Source organism: Prionailurus viverrinus, chromosome A2 (assembly GCF_022837055.1).
Source record: "Prionailurus viverrinus isolate Anna chromosome A2, UM_Priviv_1.0, whole genome shotgun sequence".
Lineage (NCBI taxonomy): Eukaryota > Metazoa > Chordata > Mammalia > Carnivora > Felidae > Prionailurus > Prionailurus viverrinus.
This window is the reverse complement of record NC_062562.1, coordinates 102,735,379-102,757,164: the sequence shown is the minus strand read 5'-3', so window position 1 is coordinate 102,757,164 and position 21,786 is coordinate 102,735,379.

The window sequence follows — 21,786 nt, the reverse complement described above, 5'->3', positions numbered from 1 at the left end:
ACTATCCAAATAAATAAAGATAGCAAAAGCACTGGTACTTGTGAGATCTTCAAAGGTCCCATAATCTCTTTCTTGTTGACTACATTTCTTAGTATTTGTAATGAAAAACTTCAGTGGTATAAAGAGCATAAAACTCGAAGACTACCATTCTGCAATGAGAATAAACATTCTAAAATCACACACACACACACACACACACACACACACACACACACAAATAGAATGGGAATTATATAATCAAACTCAGCTTTTCTTAGCTGAGGCTCAGAAATCAAAATCAGTTTAGGGAATTTAGGCACTACTATAAACTTTTCCCTATTCTGCAGAGATGTCCTGAAGAAGTCTAAGGGATGAGAAAGTTTCAACATTGCCTTATAGTGCCTGCTGCATCTCCTGGCAGCTGAAATAAAATGAGCCAAATCTTGATGGAAGGACCATGAAGAAGTTTCAGACATGCTATGTGAAATACTCATGAAATGCTTTCATATAAATGGAATACACTGCATTCCACTATACTTTATAGTATTATAAATACTGCATTAATGCTTGTAGTGGGCCAAATGACATCACTTGTGTGTATTTTGATGTATGCTCAGACCCACACCCTGTGGTCTGACAAAACTACTTCACTTAAAATTGCTGATCCTGGGGCACCTGGGTGGCTCAGTCAGTTAAGCATCTGACTTCATCTCAGGTCATGATCTCACAGTTTGTGAGATCAAGCCCCACATTGGGCTCTGGGTTGACAGCTTTAAGCTCAGACCTGGAATCTGTTTCAGATTGTGTCCCCTTGCCCACTGTCCCTCCCCCGCTTACACTCTCTCACCCTCTCTCTCTCTCTCTCAAAAATAAACATTTTAAAATTTTTTTTTAAAAATTGCTGATCTTGCATTGAGTATATTTTTGGTCTTTGACTATCCATGGTGGCTAAGTTTAGCTACCATTCTTGAGGAATACAGTCTATGTTTTTTCTTGTTTTCTTTACATTTATAGCCATTTTTAATAGTTTCAAGGTGAAAGCATCTATATGGGAAACGGTTGTCACCTATTACAAATATTTGCAAAGCTATAACCTGCTGTTTTAAGAGATATGGTGGTATTTACTGGTGTTTAGAGGCTTGAGGGTTAAATTTTAGTTGAGATGAAGCCAAAAACTGCCTTTTTATTCATTTACCATAAGAGAGAAATGCTCATGAAACATACTGCTTTCACTGCTTAGATTATGAACATGTATGTGTGCAATGACCATATAATTTGGCATTTAAGAAGCAATTTCCATATACACTTATTTATTCTTAATAGATGAAATGTCTTCTGGAACATGGGAAATTTGGGGTTTGATGTAATAAATATATGACTAACTTCATTACATATAGTTAGGTATTTTCCTATCACTAAATCAATTCCTGCTTTGTAATGCCTTTGGTAACTATCTTTAGCATGATACTCATGCCCACTCTGATATAGCCCCTGTTCATTTCTGTAGGCTCATTTCTTAACACCTCTTGCTCCCATCAAGCTGCTGTCAGTATTATGGTTTTCTCATATGTTTGACTCTGATCATATTGCATCTTCTTCCTGAAATACTTATCCTTCTCTTGCTTGCCTGAACCTTGTGAAGACCTATTGTCTTTCAATATTTTGGTGAAGTTTTACCCGTGGAATGAAGCCTTTTCTGGCTGACCTATGGCCCATCTTAATAGAAGGACCTTGTCCTTCCTTGTATTTTGCTTAACACTTAATAAATGTCCCTTGAAGGGTGCCTAGCTGGCTCAGTCAATTGAGCGTGTGACTCTTGATCTCCTGGTCATGAGTTCAAGCCCCCATTGGATGTAAAGCTTACTTGAAAAATGATGATGATGATGATGATGATGATGATAAATTAAAAATACTTTAAAACTTAAAAATAATAAAATGCTTTAAAAAATAAATGCCCCTTGAGTAAATGAATAAATATATAAATAAACCATTTGGGAAATAGCACAAACTTAAAATTTTAATAAAAGTCTGCAGTTCCAATTGGATTTCTTTTTTTTTTTAATTTTTTTTTCAACGTTTATTTATTTTTGGGACAGAGAGAGACAGAGCATGAACAGGGGAGGGGCAGAGAGAGAGGGAGACAAGAATCGGAAACAGGCTCCAGGCTCTGAGCCATCAGCCCAGAGCCCGACGCGGGGCTCGAACTCACGGACCGCGAGATCGTGACCTGGCTGAAGTCGGACGCTTAACCGACTGCGCCACCCAGGCGCCCCTGGATTTCTTTAATGTAAATGTCTGCTTCCAGGAAAACAGTGGACCTCAAAAATTTTTAAACCATTTGAATATCTTTCATGTGAAACAACTATGATTTGCACAGTGTGGATTCTCAATAAATATAAAGCATGATGCTTATGCCTAACAAATCTAAAATATAATTGGGAAGACTAGGCTACAACATGGATTTCTGACCGGGGCTCGAACCCACAAACTGCGAGATCATGACCTGAGCCGAAGACTGACACCCAACCGACTGAGCCACCCAGGTGCCCCTTTTTTATGTTTATTCTAAGATCACCTATCAGATGCCTCATGAGTACATTCTGTGTAACTGACATAAATATCTTAAAATACAACCACCAACAAATTTCACGAGGATATTTTTCATGTTTTCTCTCAAAATCTTACTGCATTCTCTCATAATGTCATCTCATTTCCTGGTTTATTGAATCTCAATACGTTATCAAATTGAGGAGAACTCCATTGTTAAAAATTCACTCATTCCTTATGTTGTCTGGCCATTGTTTTGGTTATCTCTTAAGAAAGATAATTTATAGAAACAATCATTTGGTTATTTCTGAACAAAGTGAAGAGTCACAGAATCACTACCAGGAAAGCAGGACAGCCCGGAAACATAAGAGACTAAGAACCTAGGTATCTCCGTGTGTCTCTTTGCAAAGTGTGTACCCATCTAACATCAGATGGATAAAACTGGACAGGATGGCAGATGAAGGGGAAATTCCCCAGTGGGAGAACTGTTTCCCTACTCTCACAGAGCAGGTGTACTGAAGACAGAAGATATCAGAACTTGTTAATAGGACAAGCCAAAAAATTCAGGAATTTGCAAATTGAACAGGTGAAAATGTAACTGGTGATAATTGAAAGCTAATTATCATCAGCTAGCAATTGGCAACCAGGTGTTCTGAGTCACCTAAAAGGCAAAGCAGGGAGGACTGTGAAGATATTTGCTTTTGGCACAGATGAGATAAATTAATTTCCTGCCTTAAGTTTCAGTAAAGGAAAATGATTAGTCTGTTTGTTGCTGCTATGTTTTAACATGCCTAGGAGCTAACCACAAAAGAGCAAGTGTTGCAAAGCTAAGTAATTATGACTTAACTTATGTGTAAGAAGTACCTTATATTTTTCTAAATTGGCTACATCCAAATGAGTAAAGTCAAAAATACAGTAACCACCAAAGCCATATATATAGGCTATAAGCCATCCTGGTAACATGGTAGTTTCACTATTTAAGCAGTACTAAATACAAAAAAAATTCTAGGAAAACAAAGGTTCCAGGCCTATTGATAAATTTTACATATTCCTTAGATGCGTTTTTAGAAGCTGAAGATTAGATAAAGTTATGTATTCAAGGTCATAAAGCCAGTAAACAGTAAATTTAGAATTTGTACTCAAAAATTCCTGATCCCAAAGTCCATGTTTTTTATTATACCATCTTGCTTTTGATGGAAAATGTTCCCTTGCTAAAAGCAGTAGCAGGTTTTCTTTTCCACATTAACTCCCTGTAACTCCAAATACTCCAAATTATAGGCATTTCAACAATTTTTAATTAAGATTTATATTCAAGTATAACATTTATGTAGGAAAGCATACATAGCATAATTGAACTGTTCAATGAATGTAGATAGGTGAATGCATCCCTCTAACTCTGCCTGCCAAGAAGCAGAACACCAGTAGCAGTTCTGAGACTCCTCTGTGCCCCTCTCAGACACTACTCTCCCCTTAAAATCAATCCGTGTCCAGACTCCTAAAACAAGAGATCTTTCCTGACAAGAATTGAATTTTATGCAAATGGAACAATACCATTTATGTACTTTGTTTCAGCCTTCTTTCACTGCACATTGTGTTTGTGAGATTTGTCCTTGTGATTGGGGTTATAAATAATGCACTCATATTCATTGCCGTATAGTATTCCATTATATTAATACATCACAACATATTTATCCATTCCAACTTTAGTGAAATTTGAGGTGGACTCCAGTATCTGTTCATTAGTATTAACCTTGTGAACATTTTTTTAATGAAGACATGTATGCATTTCTGGTGGTTACATACCCATTATGTTACTATTGAGTCATAGGGTTTGGCTAGTTCCAGCTTTTCCAGCCTATCAAACAGTTCTCCACTCCAAAGTGGTAGTACCAATTTATACTTCCACCAGCAATGCATGTGGTTTTCAGTTATTCTACAATCTTGCCCATCCCAAGTATATATCATTTAGTTTTAGCCATTCTGGGAAGCAGTTTGAGCTCATGAATTTCAAATAAGGCCTAATGAGGTTAAGCCCCTTTTTCATATGTCATTTTGGCCATTTGAAATCCTCTTTTGTAATGTACCTATTAAATGTGCCCAATTTTCTGTTAGTTTTGAACATCTTTCTCTTATTGACTTGTAGAAAACTAATATATTCTGAACAAGAGCTCCTTTTTTCAATCATAATACTGTAATGATCTCCTTGAACTACAGATTTCCTTTTACCACATAATAATGACTCCCAGTTAAAAAAAAATCTTTTAGTTTTGGGGCACCTGGGTGGCTCAGTCAGTTGAGTGACTGACTCTTGGTTTCAGCTCAGGTCATGATCTTGCAGTTGGTGAGATCAAGCCTTTGTTGGGCTCTGCACTGATGGCATAGAGCCTGCTTGGAATTCTCTCACTCCCTCTCTCTCTCTCTGCACCTCTCCTGCTGATGCTCACTCTCTCTCTTACTCTCAAAATAAGTGAACTCCAAAACAAATGTTTTAGTTTTATAAAAAGTGGAATATAGCTTTCTTTTTCTTAAAATTTAGGTGAGGTACTTTTTTGTATATTTAAGAGTTTGTTGTATCCCAAAAGACTGTAAGTATGCTCCCTTATGATAATTTTTAAAGAATTTTCTCATTACTCCTACATTTTCCATTCTAATTGCTCAAAAATTTCTCATAATATTCTCTTACAATCTTCAGAAAGTCTATAGAATCTCTAATCATATCTCTTTTCTTACTACTTACATTAATATTAAAATGTCATACCTCTTTCCTCTGCTTTCCTTGCAAGAACTTTGTTAATTTTATTGATCTTTATAAAAACTTAATTATTGGATTTCTTAATCCTCTCTATTTTAGATCTGCTTATTATTTTATTGATTTTTGCCATGATATTTTTAATTTTCGTTCTATATTCTTTAGGTTTAATTTTCTGTTCTTTTCCTAATGTACTGGGACCAATACCTATTTTTAGTCTTGTTTTTAATATATTAATTTAAGGATATAAATTTCTCTCTTATCCCTGATTTTCTGCATTCCACAAATTTTGAAATGGCATCTTTTCATTATCTTTCAATTAAAATCTTTTGTAAATTTCATTATTGTTTGTTTCCTTAACAAATAGCTATTTATATGGAGAACAAACAGGGTTACTGGCGGGGTTGTGGGAGGGGGGATGGGCTAAATGGGTAAGGAGCATTAAGGAATCTATTCCTGAAATCATTGTTGCACTATACGCTAACTAATTTGGATGTAAATTAAAAAAATAATAAAAATATAAAAAAAGAATTTTACAAAGGAAAAAAAATAAAGAGCAATGTTTAATTTGCAATTCTTAATTTATCTTTATTTCCCTTTATTATTAATTTCTAGCTTAATTTCAGTGTCAGAAATCATAACCTATAATATTTCAATTTCTAGAGGTTTTATTACAACTTGCTATAAGCGGTACCATGTAAAGAAATACATTCAAATTTCAGACTGTTATTATGGATTCAGTTAGTTCTCTGTTACTTTATAAACTTTGAATATATGTTATTAGGCATGTATGAACATAAAATAACATGTCTTCCTGATAATATTAACTTTCCTTAACCCTAAATTATCCTTCTGTCTCTAGAATGTATCCTAGCTTAAAAATCTGTTTTGTATTATGTTAGGTAGCTGTATTAACCTGTTTTGGTTAGTATCTTTTATATTTTATTTTCAACCTGTCCATGACTTTAAATTTAAGCTACCCATCTTGTTAGCAATATTTAAATAATTAAATTTTTTTTTAGTCTGGCAATACTTTTAATTATAGTATTTTGTCCATTTACATTTAATGCAATTATTGATCATTTCATGTTTAAACATTACTGTTTCACATATAAACAAGCTGTATATATACATGTATAAACACAATTTTTTTTTATTTTTTCTTATTTTATTTTTATTTTTACTTGGATCATTCAGTGTTTATTTGACTTTGTCCACATAGTTACTCTTTTATATCATAAGTCTTATATGATTTGGTAAATCTCTCAGTGGCTTCAGATTGTTTTGAATTCAGTGTTACTAATTGTTCTTCCTGGGGAATTTGTTTTGATACAAGAAAGTCTATCAAAGCTAGTAAACTGAAAAGAAATTTATGAACTGGGAGTCAGTACCAAGACTCACTATAGAAAGAAAAATCAGCAGTATCTTGAAAAATTAGACCTCATTTAAATGGAAAGATTTAACTGTCAAGCAGAGGATTTTTTTTTAATTTTAAAAATGTTTATTTATTTTGTAAGAGAGAGAGATACAGCACAAGTGGGGGAGGAGCAGAAAGAGATAAGGAGAGAGAGAATTCCAAGCAGGCTCCATGCTGTCAGCACAGAGCTGGACACAGGGCTCAATCTCACAAACCATGGGATCATGACCTAAGCCAAAATCAAGAGTCAGATACCTAACTGACTAAGTCACCCAGGTGTCCCCATCAGAGGATTTTAAAGTAGAGTTTTGCCTGTAATTAAAATACCTGTGCAATTTCTGACCCAAATCAAAAGATCTCACAAAATAGAATTTATATAAAATTTGTGGACAGAATATACACTATGAGTTTCTTTAGAGCTTTTTTCTATTCTAATTTAAAAATACATTTGTTTTGGGGCACCTGGGTGGCGCAGTCGGTTAAGCGTCCGACTTCAGCCAGGTCACGATCTCGCGGTCCGTGAGTTCGAGCCCCGCGTCAGGCTCTGGGCTGACGGCTCAGAGCCTGGAGCCTGTTTCCGATTCTGTGTCTCCCTCTCTCTCTGCCCCTCCCCCGTTCATGCTCTGTCTCTCTCTGTCCCAAAAATAAATAAACGTTGAAAAAAAAAAAATTTAAAAAAAAAAATAAATAAAAAAAATACATTTGTTTTAATTTTATCCAGCCTCCATGAAAATTGTGTTGTGCTTCCATTTTAAAGTTTTAATTACTTAAGAACATGCTTCCATAGATAGTCCCAGATATATATCTTCATGTAGCATACCAAATTGTGTTGTTAATGTTTGCTTTATTTGCCAGTCTTTTGTGCGAGGCTGTAAGCCTATCATAATAGAGACAGAACCATGCTACATATTCTATATCCTCAACACTTAGTATAGTAGGGCCTCCATAAACATTTAGCAGTTTTAAAAACTTTTTGCAGGGATAATCTTCTTCAAAACATTTTGCTACATTTTCAAATATTTTTAAGAGATTTCTTCATGTATTAAAAACTACTTGTTGAGGGCCACCTGGGTGGCTCAGTCTGTTAAGCATCCAACTTTGGCTCAGGTCATGATCTCAGGGTTCGTGAGTTCGAGTCCCACATTGGTCTCACTGCTGTCAGCACAGAGCCTGCTTGGGATACTCTGTCCCCTCCCTGTGCCCCTCCCCCACTCACTCTCTCTTTCTTTTCTCTCTCTCTCTCTCAAAATAAATAAACTTAAAAAAAAAATAAAAGAAAAACTACTTGTTGAGTATTGAGCATTAAGTACAGACAATTCCTTTGAGAAAATGTGCCACAAAAGGATATTTGCTGTTATTTTGAGGTTTTTTGTTTTGTTGTTATTTTAATGGTGGTGTTGAACATGTTTAATTGTCACTGAGAATAATCCAGTAGACAAGGGGAAATTGAGAGCAATTTTAAAAGAAGAGTAAAAAAAAATAATAAGCAATGGCATATAGTTTCTGAGAAGACAGAAGGAGTTACTTTAGTCTTAGCCAAGAGCATTTGAAGGGCCAGCTGTCCCATTATAGGAGGAAAGGATAATGGGTAGAAAACCAATTAAGTTTGAGAATTAGTTCTCTTTTGTCTATTCCTTTCTCTTTTGTCTCTATAAATAGAAAGTAAAATGATATGCTGACACGGAAGAGTCAAATTGGGAATGGGATGGTGGACATTAGAGAATTGAGAAAAGTAGGGAAACTTTAAAATATCAATATGGAGGGTAAGAGGGTTGCCCAGTGAAATGTACCAGGACTGCTGAACAATACTAAGAGTTGACCTGAAGTTGGAACTCATGAATTGATAGAAGCAGCAATCTGTTTTATTATATATTTTCTCTAAAATTTTTGTTCTACCTGGGCACAAAGGTCAATGGATTGACAAGTGAAAGTTGTCTACCATCAATATGGATATAAAACACTTGAGATTATGGAGCTTCTGTAGTTCAAAGAGAAGGGGCCACTCAGCTTTACTCCTTCATTCTCTAGTGCTTTGGACACACCTCTACAGAATCCCTAATATCAAGAGTTTGAAAAACCATTTAAATTACTGAATGATCTTTGTTTTGTTTTGTTTTTTAATCCTTTTCCCTTGTTTTTCTGTGAATGTCAAAGCAGGAGAGGGTGTCATTTATAGGGAAGGTAGCTCCTGAAATGAAACCACATGTCAAATCACAATTATATAAATCCATTGAAAATCAGTCTGCATATTTTCATTTTTAAGCTAAAATAGTTTTCAGCATCAAAATGATAGTGCTTGCCCAACACCTCTACTGCTATTTCATCTCTGAAGCTAAAAGTGATGTAAGCCAAAGACCATTATCCTTCACTCCCCAGGTTTAATTCCAGATCACCTACAGGGGATAGAATATGTTCCTGTACTATACATCCTCATCCTTACATATGTACTAAAGGGAAGAAAGAACTTCAGAAAGCTTTTGGCCATATGGAAAAGGATGTGTTAAATGGGTTAAATTTTACATGATTTGCTTCTAGAGACATTTATATTCTCATTATTAAAAGCAAAAGACTAAGGGTGCAGTTTGTGAAAAGAGAAGAATAAAACAGCACAAATAGAAACAAGACAAATAACCACTTCTGAATTGCTAGCAGAGGGTGAGGAGAGGTTAAGTACAAAGCAGCTTCTAGGAAAGATTCATAGGACTAATTCAGCTTGTTCTACTTTGGCAGGGGGAAATGCAGGTCTCTGTAACCACACCAATAGTTTGGGAAGAAGAGTCAGTCCTCTTGCCCTACAGATAGTAGGTCACAGATATGCCAGGTAATGCTGGATTATTTAAGGGTTCATTATCTTCTTCATGAGCTTCCCCTTAGACCTTTTCCTTATTCATGTCCATGGTTTGGTCATTTCACTGCTCATTAGCATCTAAATTAAAGAGTTGGAACTTAGGTTAAGTTGAAATTTTTTAGATGCTCTGAGTGGGGGGGAAGGATGGGAGAGTAGCAGTAGGTTCAGGAATAAGGCTCAGCTGTGCCAATTATTTTCTTCCTGCCCCATGTTCCCTTCTTGGAGAAACTCTCCATTCTCTCTTTTTAGACATCCTGCTCTAAACAGTGAATACTGTTTCATGTGACCCAGCCCCCTGGCTTTAAATGATTGAAAGAGGCTAACTGTCAACTCAAGATGAACCAATTAGGATTTCTTTCCTGTGATCGTAGAATTGTGTCACACAGACATTAGCTATTTTTTTTTTACTGGGATCTTGACTGAAGAGACTGTATCCAGCCCAAATCAGGGTCTCCCAAACACACCTAAATAGAGCCAGTCGTTAGACACAGGATAATGGAAACAGGTACAGGCAGAGGAGCAGGGATTGGAGACCATGAAGGCTTCGGGGAATAAACAGAAGACTGACTTTTCAAATCCTCATTCTTATAGCTCACAGTACCCGCCAATAACTCTTCAGTCTAACTCCTACACCTTTCCAAAAAATCCTCTCACCTTATACCTTCACTTTTTTTAAGTTTTTATTTAAATTCGTTACCAGACATGTAATACTCATTTCAAATGTACAAAAGAGCAATCCAGAACTTCCATACAACACCCAGTGCCCATCACAAGTGTACTCCTCAATCCTTACACCTTTTAACCCATACTCCTACCAACCTCCCCTCAGGTAACCATTAGTTTGTTCTCTATTTTTAAGGGTCCATTTCTTGGCTTGCCTCTGCCCTTCTTTTCCCCCTTTGCTCATTTGTTTTGTTTCTAAAATTCCACATAATGGTGAAATCACATGATATTTGTCTTTCTCTGACTTATTTTGGTTAACATACCGCTCTCTAGCTCCATCCATGCTATATCTTTACTTTTTATGCAAGTTGAGTTTCCCTCCTTGTATCTAAAGAAGATTTGTATATACATATGTATGTATACATGTGACTGGAGTGCTAAGACAACTTGGGGCTCAATTAGTATTCATGATAAAAATAAACTGTTGCCATGTGTCAAGAAATGATATTGCATTATATACGAACTAAAGAGTCACTAAAGGTTATATTTTGTATATTTATAAAAAAGTAAAAAAAAAGTGTTTTAAGGGGAAAGAATCTGATAGCTCTATGAAGACTGAATTGGAGGAAATGTCTGAATGTTTGATTAATAAAGCTGATATACTCTCAGCACAGGGTGGCTTTAGATTTCATAATCAGCTGCATATTTCACTATGGGAAAAATTTAAAGTATATTATGGAGAAAAATAAAATTTGAAAGACATAAAAGATAACTGAAGAAGTAAAACAGGTCTACCAAGAAGGAGAGACATGAACAGCAAAGAAGGCATCTTTACCATTGAGACTAAGACCTGAATCCCAGACACATTCACCTTCTTGCCTCACCACAAGCAAAATCACCACTATTTACTCAAACAAGCAGAGAAGAGCTCTGATCTTTAGACCTAATAGTGAATTATTAATAGCCAAAAGAAATGTTACCTTCATCTACTATACTATTGCAGAATGCCCATCACACCCCAACATCCATTCTCCAACACCACCTCTGCTCAACTGCCAAGACCCACTGAGTTGTACAATATCTCTCTCTCTCTCTCTCTCTCTCTCTCTCTCTCTCTCTCTCTCACACACACACACACACACACACACACACCCATCACTGCAACTACTACCACTTGATGTGTCAAATGCCACCCAGACTAACAATAACAATGTGCCTGATAGGATCTGACCTATGAAATGCCTGCATAAGATTTATCAATGACTCTCATTGTCTATAGGATAAAATCTCAATTCCTTAACATGGTATGTAAGGTTCCTTTTGATCTACCTCCTGCTTGCTTCTACAGCCTGATCCCATGCCAATCCCTTATACTCTGGCCTTCTTCTAACTAATCTCCATTATCAAAACTCAACATACTCCCTTCACCCTGTCCCATTGCACATACTGTACATTCTACCTGGAGTGTCCTACTGCTTCAGCTCACCAGGCCTATTGGTCACCTTTAAAAACTCAATTCAGGGGCACCCGGGTGGCTCCGTAGATCAAGTGTCTGACTTTTGATTTTAGCTCAGGTCATGATCTCAGTTTGTGAGAGCAAGCCTCACGTCAGGCTCTGCATTAACAGTGGAGACCCCGCTTGAGATTCTCTCCCTCCTTCTCTCTCTGCTCCTCTCCTATTCTCTCTCTGTCTCTCTCTCTCTCTCTCTGTCTGTCTCTCTCTCTCTCTCTCTGTCTCTCTCTCTCTCTCTCAAAATAAATAAACATTTAAAAACTCTCTCTCTCTCTCTCTCTCTCTCAAAATAAATAAATAAACATTTAAAAAATAAATAAAAATAAAAACTCAATTCAGATTCACTTCCTCTGGAAACATTCACAAATTGCCATTCCCTTCCTACTTTTTGAGACTGGACAAGGCATAATTGCCTATTTACTATATTTTCTCCTCTACTTGACTGTTAACTTCTTTAAAAGAAGGACTATGACTTTGCTTTCAAACCTTCCAGCATCTATAATAATGGCCTAGCCTATAAGATATACATGTCAGTTTGATAGATATTAATTTAATTAATTTCTGTCTGGTTTTCATAGCTAATACCTTCAACAAGTTCACTTTGGGCCTTCTATTTTAGTAGGATTACAATTTAACTAAAAGCCGTTTGGGTCTTACTTTGAAGCTGACTTCTTTTACTGGATTGTTTCTAGACATAACAAAGTATATTATAGATATTAATTTCCCTCACGATCCAACCATTCATCTGAACTTTACTCTGGAACAAGGGGTCTCTCTGCACAAATGAAATATAAATAGTTTTTAAATGTTAATAATATTTTAATAAGGAAAGATAACAATTCTATACAGTACAAGAAATCTACTCATTAGCTTTTATAATTATAACATTTTAATTAGCAGCAGAAGTAAAAAGACATAGCCTTTTTTATTTTGCCTGGTTTTATTTTGCCCATAGGATGCTGTTACTCTTTCAGAGAGGCAGTTTTGTTTGTATTAGCATATCCTGTCAGGTGTCTAAAACCCAAGTCATTACAGGGTTTTGCTAATCTTGGGAAATTCTGCACCTCATCTTTATTAAGAAATGCTCTCCCAGGAAAAAGACTCCCAAATAGAGAAATCCAACATTAGATGCAAAACAGTGTAATTCTGCTCAAGATGGCCTTGAAGATGAAGCCCATTCATGGATTTTAGCATCCATGAAATTGGAGGAATAAACATACCTTGAAAATGGTTTTATTTTCTTTTAGCAAGCAGAATAGTACTTTCTTGCTTTGCTGCTTCTTGAAAGTTTTTGGATCTTCAAATGGCATTAAAAGCTAGAGAACGGAAAACAAAAACTGCAAGCAATTGCCCAGCTAATGTGTGCCTCGGATGCAAAGTCGGGAAAAAGTAGAACATCTTCAAAGAATGTAATCAGCTTGAAATGAGTGATAAAAATTCGATTATCTACCAGTGCAAATTTGTGCAACAAATTGCTATCAGCCATGTATGGCCTAGAAACCTACTCACTATTTTCAAATCATTTTGACTTATGATAGTAAAATAATCAAAAGGACCTCAAAAAATACTTTTTCAAGTTTGTAATGCCTACCATATTTGGTTTTAGGCACCATTCATGAACTTCAAGTAAATTCTCTTCTTAACATAATTATCCTTTTTGTATAAAACTTAAACCATTTTAGAGTAGCATTTCCAAAGTATATTCATGGGATGATAATTGATGTTTCTCAAAACAAGAAAATATTAAAATAAGGATTTAAATAAACTAGATTCTATGTTCAAAACTTATCAGAAAACTGAGAAAGCAAAGCTAAAGAGGTTTCCTTATTGGTCGATGTCTTTCAGACCTGGATCACCTGAATCGTTGTGAACGCCCATAAAGGAAACGGTTTTCCAAACTCATTTGACCATTAAATCCTTTTTCTAGAAGTACCATAACAGACTACTACTCTTCTGCTACATTTTCCTAATAGAAGCCATATTAAGTATTTGTGACCAAATGGTAATTAAAAACAATCTCTTACAGTACTTTATTGAATTTTGCTCCTGTTTGTCTTATTTCACATCAGTTGCTATTAAAATATACTGCAGTGATTCAGGGAGAGCTAATTCTCAAAATGATATCACGAGACTTCTAAATGTATAGTCTGACGAGTTGACTTGGAAATAAATAAAATCACTAGTTTTGGAGGATAATACAAAACTTCCACGAGGTCCATTCTGACCAGCATTTTCACTGTTCAGTTCCATAGTTCATCTCTTGCCCACAACTACCTCCATTTTTTCCAACCAGAGAGTGGAGTAAATTCCTTGTGGATAATTATTCTCAATCCAACTCTATTTTGGCCCTAAAACTTAATCTTAAGTAACAAACTCCAACATACCTCAAAAGTGCCTAAAGATAATGTTCTCATCTCTCCAGATCTGCTAAAGTCCCTGAAATGTCACCACAAAACAACCACTCTCTTCTTCAAGGATGTGACTACATGGGCACTTAAATGCAATTAACTTGCCTGTATTTCACTGGCTTTGTTGTTGATTTTTCTTTCTCTAGGGTTTTAACTTTAGAATAATATAAATCCTAAGATGGTGGGGCTTTTTGTATGTTATGCTAATCATTGTATCCATAGTGCCTAAAACTATGCCTGGCATATATTAGACAGTATAAAATATTGTTGGGTGAATGAATTAATTTTAGAAAATAAATTCCCTTATCTCTGTGATGTTAGAAACCTCTTCTATTACAAGTAAAAGAAAAATTGGCAGAGGCAAGGGAAATTGGCCATTCTGATTTTTTTCGACTTCAGTTGGATCATAATTGAGTTCCCAGGGTTATATAATAAATTCTGCCCTTTACAACTATAAATCTTATGCCAACTGGAATCACCTTGCCCTTTGCAATACAAATAAAATTGGCTTTTGCCAACCAAACATGAAGGAGTATATCTCTCAATTTTTCTTAAAATTCTTGGGGGCTTACATCCCTCCTAGTCTTGACTAGTGTCAAATTCTTTCCTCTTAATTAGTTCAGATAGTCTTTGTGTCGGATATATATTGTTCCTTTCCTTCACTGAATCACTCCATACTGGAAAGGATCTTGATTCCTTCACTCTCCAAAACAGCCACTGATTCAAGGCTATGTCTGTAATTGACTTTTACTAGAGATTAAATCCAATGGATGAGATTTATATCACAGCAGAATAAACAAACAAGAATTGAATATTCTGTATCTCAGCTCTTAAAATTCCTTTGGGTACCCCACTATAAGGAATGTGCAACTGGATATTCTTTTTACAGATTCCTGTGTTCTCATTAGGCCACCCTGTCCTATCTTGCTACTTATTTTTTATATAGACATGTGCATGCAAGGATTAGGGTGATTTTATCCCATAACTTTCTGAGAATTTGAATAAAAAATTCTCAACCAAACTCATTTTCAAACATAATTTTTCATTGTTGAGTAGTGTCTAATTCTACCTCTCCTCACACCATCCTCAGACAAATACTCATCCAGAGCTCTGAGATAAAATTTGGGAATGGACTTCTGGGAGAATGAGACTTGACTGGATATGGATTTTTACTTGGCTCAGGACTGATATATGTGGAGCCGTGAGGAAAACTGAGTCATGGTCAAGGTGGCTTGGAAAATTTCAGAGGATTCTTTAAATACCCCATTTTGGCGGGGGGGGGGGGGGATTATTCCATTGTAAAATCATGCAAAAAATTTTCTAACACCATCTTTTTTTTTACAATAGTTTATTTTGCCTTATGAAAGGATACTCAGAAAAGAAAATATGGAGTATAGAGAAAAATAAAAGAAAAAATATCCTATTAGCCTATTGGCATATTTTATTCCATTCTTTTTGTATACAGGGCTCCCTTATGCAAAGTTGTTAAACCTTTTATGTAGATTCATTAATATATATTACTTTTCATTTAACCTATCTTAAGCATTTTCAAAATTGTCACATTTTTAAGATCTGCACAATACTCCATCAAGTGAATATATTATAATCAACTTAATGATTCTCCAAGTAGATACTCAGCTCCCATATTCTAATTTTCCATTGAAAATAACCCTTCACTCACTAAACATACTTGTACATAAAATTTGTTCAATATTTAAGATTGTTTCCTTAAGACTCATCCTCAGAACTCAAATTAGTAAGTCCAAAAATAAGAACATTTATATCTTGTGATATGTAGTACTGATATTTAGTCTTGTGATATTTAGTGCTTCTGAAAAGGTTTTGTTATTTTTTTTTCACATTATTGTATTTTAAACTTTACTGCTTCAGTTTTTTTATTGATCTGAGCCAAATATTTGCTGCTACCAAGGTTTTTCAACTTGGGAATAACAGAGCTGACACAAAGCCTTTGAGTTTGGCATGAGGTCAGTGAAGGCTTCTGAATATCTTTCATCTTCTTGTGTTTGACTGGGATGATCACTGTCTTGGTTACAGAGCAGTTACTTTGCAGGCTGTGTTTCCCCAGTTACTAACAAAACATCGTGATGGCCTTTGGGATATATTGCTATCTTTGCTGAGATGTATAATGATACAGGTTTTTTGATGACATATTTCTAATAGCAAAATTATACATATTTACTGTGAAAAAATGGAAAAAAACAGAGCAAAGTGTAAGGAATAAATTCTTAATTACCTGTTGTGCCACCAGCTAGCAGTAATCTCTCTTAACACTTTATACATTTCTTTCTGAATGTATTGAAACATATTGCCACACCCACAGCACCACTAACAGCACATCATAATTACCAGGAGCATATCATATAAACAGCCTCCAGCGTTATTCAGGTAACATTCTGCTATGAGACTTTCTCGTGCCATTACATACCCTTTGAAAATATGAATTTAAAAGCATACTGTATTTCACAGTATGGATATACCATAATTTATTTAATAATTCTGTTATTAGACATTTAACCTTTTTTCTTTTCCATTTTGCATGGTCTTCTCTCATCTTAAAAAGATGTAATAAAGGTCCATGTACATTAATCTTTGTGTGGAAACTTGACTATCACCTAAGGATAAATTCTTAGTGAAAAATTTCTGAGCCAAAGTTTATGAGCATTTTTAAAGATTTCCAAACTATCCTTCAGGAGGTTTATACCAATTTATTTTCCGTGTTCTGTTACATGGACAACAGATGGCAAAATGGAAAAGTGGGTAAAAGATTACTGAAAATTAACTAATATTTATTAATTCCCCACTATGAGCATTTGGGGAAGTAATTTATGCTTTTAAAAAAAGCAAATACGCATAAATACTTCTAATGAGACTTAAAAGTAATTTTTTAAAAGCAGCAATAAGAATTTAATTTTTAGAAATAAAATGACCAAGGGATGCTTCCTTATATACATATTTTTGTTTTGTTTTGAAATTCATTAAAGGCAGTGTCTAGTAATTTTCTTCCATAATATCTTTAATATTTTTCCTAAAATTATTCTCAAAAAATTCATATAATAAAACTAAGCAATCTTGACCTTTTTTAATGTTCATTTATTTTTGAGGTGGGGGGGAGACAGAATGTGTCTGCATGAGCAGGAGAGGGGCAGAGAGAGAGAGGGACAGATGATCTAAAATGGGCTCTCTACTGACAGCAAAGAGCCCAATGCAGGGCTTGAACTCTTGAGTCGTGAGATCATGACCTGAGCCAAAGTTGGCCACTTGACCAACTGAGCCACCAAGGCACCCCACAATCTTGATCTTCACAGACAAAATTACACTGCTTAATATAATCTATTATAATACGCAAAGTGAGTATAGCTTCAAAATGTATGAAATACTTCTAAAATCTCAAGGATACAATTATATACAAGAACATATATACACACACATACACACACACACACACACACACACACATATTCTTTTGAGAGAGAGAGAGAGAGTGCACATGCACACGCTCAAGCAAGGGGAGGGGCAGAGAGGGACAATCTTAAGCAGTTTCCAAGCCCAGCATGGAGCTAACAACACAGGGCTAGATCCCATGACCATGAGATCATGACCTGAGCTGAATTCAGGAGTTGGACCCTTAACCAACTAAACCATCCAAGCACCCAAAGAACATATATTTTTGTAAAATGTTGTTTGTTTTATTTTTTAATGTTTATTTATTTTTGAGAGAGAGAGAGAGAGAGAGACAGAGAGACAGAGAGAGACAGAGACAGAGACAGAGGGGCAGAGGGGCAGAGAGAGAGGGAGACACAGAATCTGAAGTAGGCTCCAGGCTCTGAGCTATCAGCACAGAACCCAACAGGGGGCTTGAAATCATGAACTGTGAGATCATGAGCTGAGCTGAAGTCAGATGCTTAACCAACAGAGCCACCCAGGCGCCCCAAGAACATATATTTTAATCTTTATTTATTTTTGAGAGAGAGAGAGAGAGACAGAGTGCGAGTGGGGGAGGAACAGAGACAGAGGGAGACACAGAATCCAAAGGAGGCTCTAGGGTCTAAGCTTCCAGCACAGAGCCTGACACGGGGCTCAAACTCACATTCGTGAGATCACGACCTGAGCTGAAGTCGGACCCCCAATGAACTGAGCCACCCAGGCGCCCCAAGAACATATATTTTAATAAGAAAACATTCTTGGGGCGCCTGGGTGGCTGAGTCGGTTAAGTGCCCTACTTCAGCTCAGGTCATGATATCACGGTTTTTGGGTTCGAGCCCCACATCAGGCTCTGTGCTGACAGCTCAGAACCTGGAGCCTCCTTTGGATTCTCCCTCTCTCTCTTCCCCTCCCCCACTCGCACTCTGTCTCTCTCTCTCTTGAAAACAAATGTTAAAAAAATTTTTTTAAATAAGAAAACAATCTTTCCTTTTAGAAAAATTAATAGCAAGGAAACTGCTATTTACCTAGAGCCAACATTAAACAGTATAATTTGATTGAATCCAAGTTCATTAGCATAGAAGATATAGTCGCAATATTGCACTAATTCTACTGGGTTACAATAAGCCATCACAGAAATATGAAGTCTGGTGGGACAACATTGCACAAACCACACAATATAAAATCATATGCCAAAAGATGGGGTGCCTGTGTGGTTCAGTTTGTTGGCTCAGGTCATGATCTCATAGTTTCATGGTTTCGAGCCCTGGTCAGGCTTTTCACACTGACCAGGTAGAGCTCTACTGGGATATTCTCTCTCTCTCTCTCTCTCTCTCTCTCTCTCTCTCTCTCTCAAAATAAATAAACTTTAAAAAAAGAAATCACACGCTAAAAGAAATGGATCAAATATAAAGGGAAGAAGAAACTGGGTAATTTGCATGTTTTTTCATTTGAGTTAGTCTATTTAGACCATCTAGGAGTGAAGAACTTTTTAGTATTGGTTGTGATTTATAACTTTGGGAAACATTTCCATGTGTATTTTTACCATTGCCCTCAGAGTAGTCTGAGTAGTAGATAACAATCTAACTACTATTCCAGATGATGACACATGATTCCTTTAGGCACTAACACCTTCACTGCTCACTGGAGAAAGTATTATGGATTAAAATGATTAATTGTTGAATAGACTCCAATAAAGCAAATAGTTGTGATTTTCTTACTCAATCCATAAATAATTTATAGCAAAAGATGTCTTTACTAACACTGTGGCCAATGTATGGTCTTTGCAGACAGAATAGGCAGGCAGAGTAATATATATTAACTATAGATTTATGCTTTTTTTTTAAGTTTATTTATTTATTTTGAGAGAGACAGAAACAGTCCAGGTGGGGGAGGGACAGAGAGAGAGAGAGAGAGGGAGAGAGGGAATCCCAAGGAGGCTCCGTGCTGCTAGCACAGAGCCCGACGTGGGGCTCAAATTCAGGAAACTGTCAGAACATGACCTGAGCTGAAAAGTCAGACGCTTAACCGACTGAGCCACCCAGGTGCCCCTGCTTTATGCTTTTTAGAAACAGGTAGATGCATATATCATTATATGCCATCCAGATGTGTCTGTGTGCACGTTTACTATAATACAAATGTGTTCTTCCAATCATCAAGGATATACCTATTTTATACAAAATGACAGCTATCTAAATCATGTAGGAATAAAAAATCACTTATTACCCTGTCACCCTGTAATTACTGTTGCAAAAGTCTTATGAATTTTCAGATTTACAACTTCAACATGGGCAGAAAGACTGACACCCTAAATGAATACAACCATTACTGCTGACTACCTAGGGGATGTTAATATGATCTAGGATCACAAGCACTGATTAAATCCAGGACTTCAGGGTCAAAACAAACTTAGGCTGCACCATCCAAGTTAGGCATGCAGTCGTTACATAATTGATCTGATAATGGAACATGGCTCCTCCTTTCTCACTCTGGCTAAGTGGACAAAACCCAAAATCAGCCTCCAGGCAGGTAGTTTATAACAAAAGAAAGTAGCCAGCCATATAAAAGCTCCAGATTTTGCTCATTCTCACCTGTTAAAATTTGCTGAGGTCAGGGTGCCTGGGTGGCTCAGTCGGTTAAGCATCCAACTTTGGCTTAGGTCATGATCTTATGGCTTCTGAGTTTGGGCCCCACATCGCGCTCTGTGATGACGGCTGGGTGCCTAGAGCCTGCTTTGGATTCTTTGTCTCCCTTTCTCTCTGTCCTCCTCCACTCACTCTCTCTCTCTCTCTCTCAAAAATAAATAAACATTAAAATTTGCTAAGGTCAGTTAAGAGTTGATCATAGTTTTTTTTGTTGTCCTTTGGGTTTGTTTTTTGTTTGTTTGTTTGCAAATAATGGTAAAATGGATTATTAGTAGTAATCTCGAGCAGTAATCAATAACCTACCATTTTCAGTGTTTCTTCAATTGAAAATTCTCTTCTCTACTTTTTTTTATTTCCCAATAGCCTATTAAACAGAGTCTTTTAAACATGACTTTATTAGAAGTTTCAATCTTATTAATAGTTCTGGCAATAAAGGCTTAGGGAATGTGATCAGGTATTACAGCCTAAGATGCCACTCATATCCTTAACCTATAGTGAATGTCTTATTGCAGACAATTTATGCAAATGATATCAGTCTGGAGCCAGATGGACAGTAGGCTGGACAGTTTTCCATGTATGGCTGCAGTTCACTTGAAGGGCTGTTAAAAACTAGTCATGCACAGTTTCCATCCTCAAGATGATTTAAGTGGTGTGAGGCGGGGGTCTGAGTATCCATATATACTTTTTTAAAGCTCCCCTGTCTAGTCTAATATGCATGTGTTTGAGAACTACTGGTTTAGACTAAATGTATATTTATGGACATAAACATAGGTCATGAAAGACAGAATTATTTATGAATAACTTTGACTCAAGGACCTTCAGAGCCTATTTGCTGGCTTCTGTGAACTTAAAACAGACCATATGTGTTACCATTGACATTACATTTGGATTGTCATATTAAAAGATATCCTTTGCTAAAATCTATCAGAGCAGCTAGCATTTCTGGCATCTCTACTGTGTGTAAAGCACCATGTTAGGTTACTTTATAAACTCCACCATATTCAATCCTTATAACCCTCAGAGGAAAGTTTCATTACATCTATTTCACAGATTAGGAATCTAAAACTCAAGAGAGATCAAATGAATTGCACTAAATGAAGCCAAAACAACTTAAAAAGTGAATCCATACAAATCATCTTTCACAACATCTCCCTCCTTTCCAATTGTACCTCTAATATTGCAACCAAAAACTAATCTGGCTTTATATCTACACATTGTAGAGTCAAGTCAACACATGCCAGAGTGTGGGAACTGTTCTGCTCAATTAATTAATATAATTAATTGACTGCTGACACAATTGTCTATATTTCAACTTCAAAAAGATTTCAATAATGGGAGCAAACTTTAAGAAAATATCCTCCTAACTTATATTGACTACTTTCTCTCCCTCTTGGAAGACTTGAATGCAAAATAGGATGCTTCCTGCCTGCTGAAGAGCAGTGGAAACAGAAAGATATTTGAAGCCATAAATATGCTTTGGGGTGATGGTTTACAGGATTTACTTGCACATAAATCACCTCAGAAACAGACTGAATTCCCATTCATTTCCATACAATTTTCAGCTGCTAATAAATAG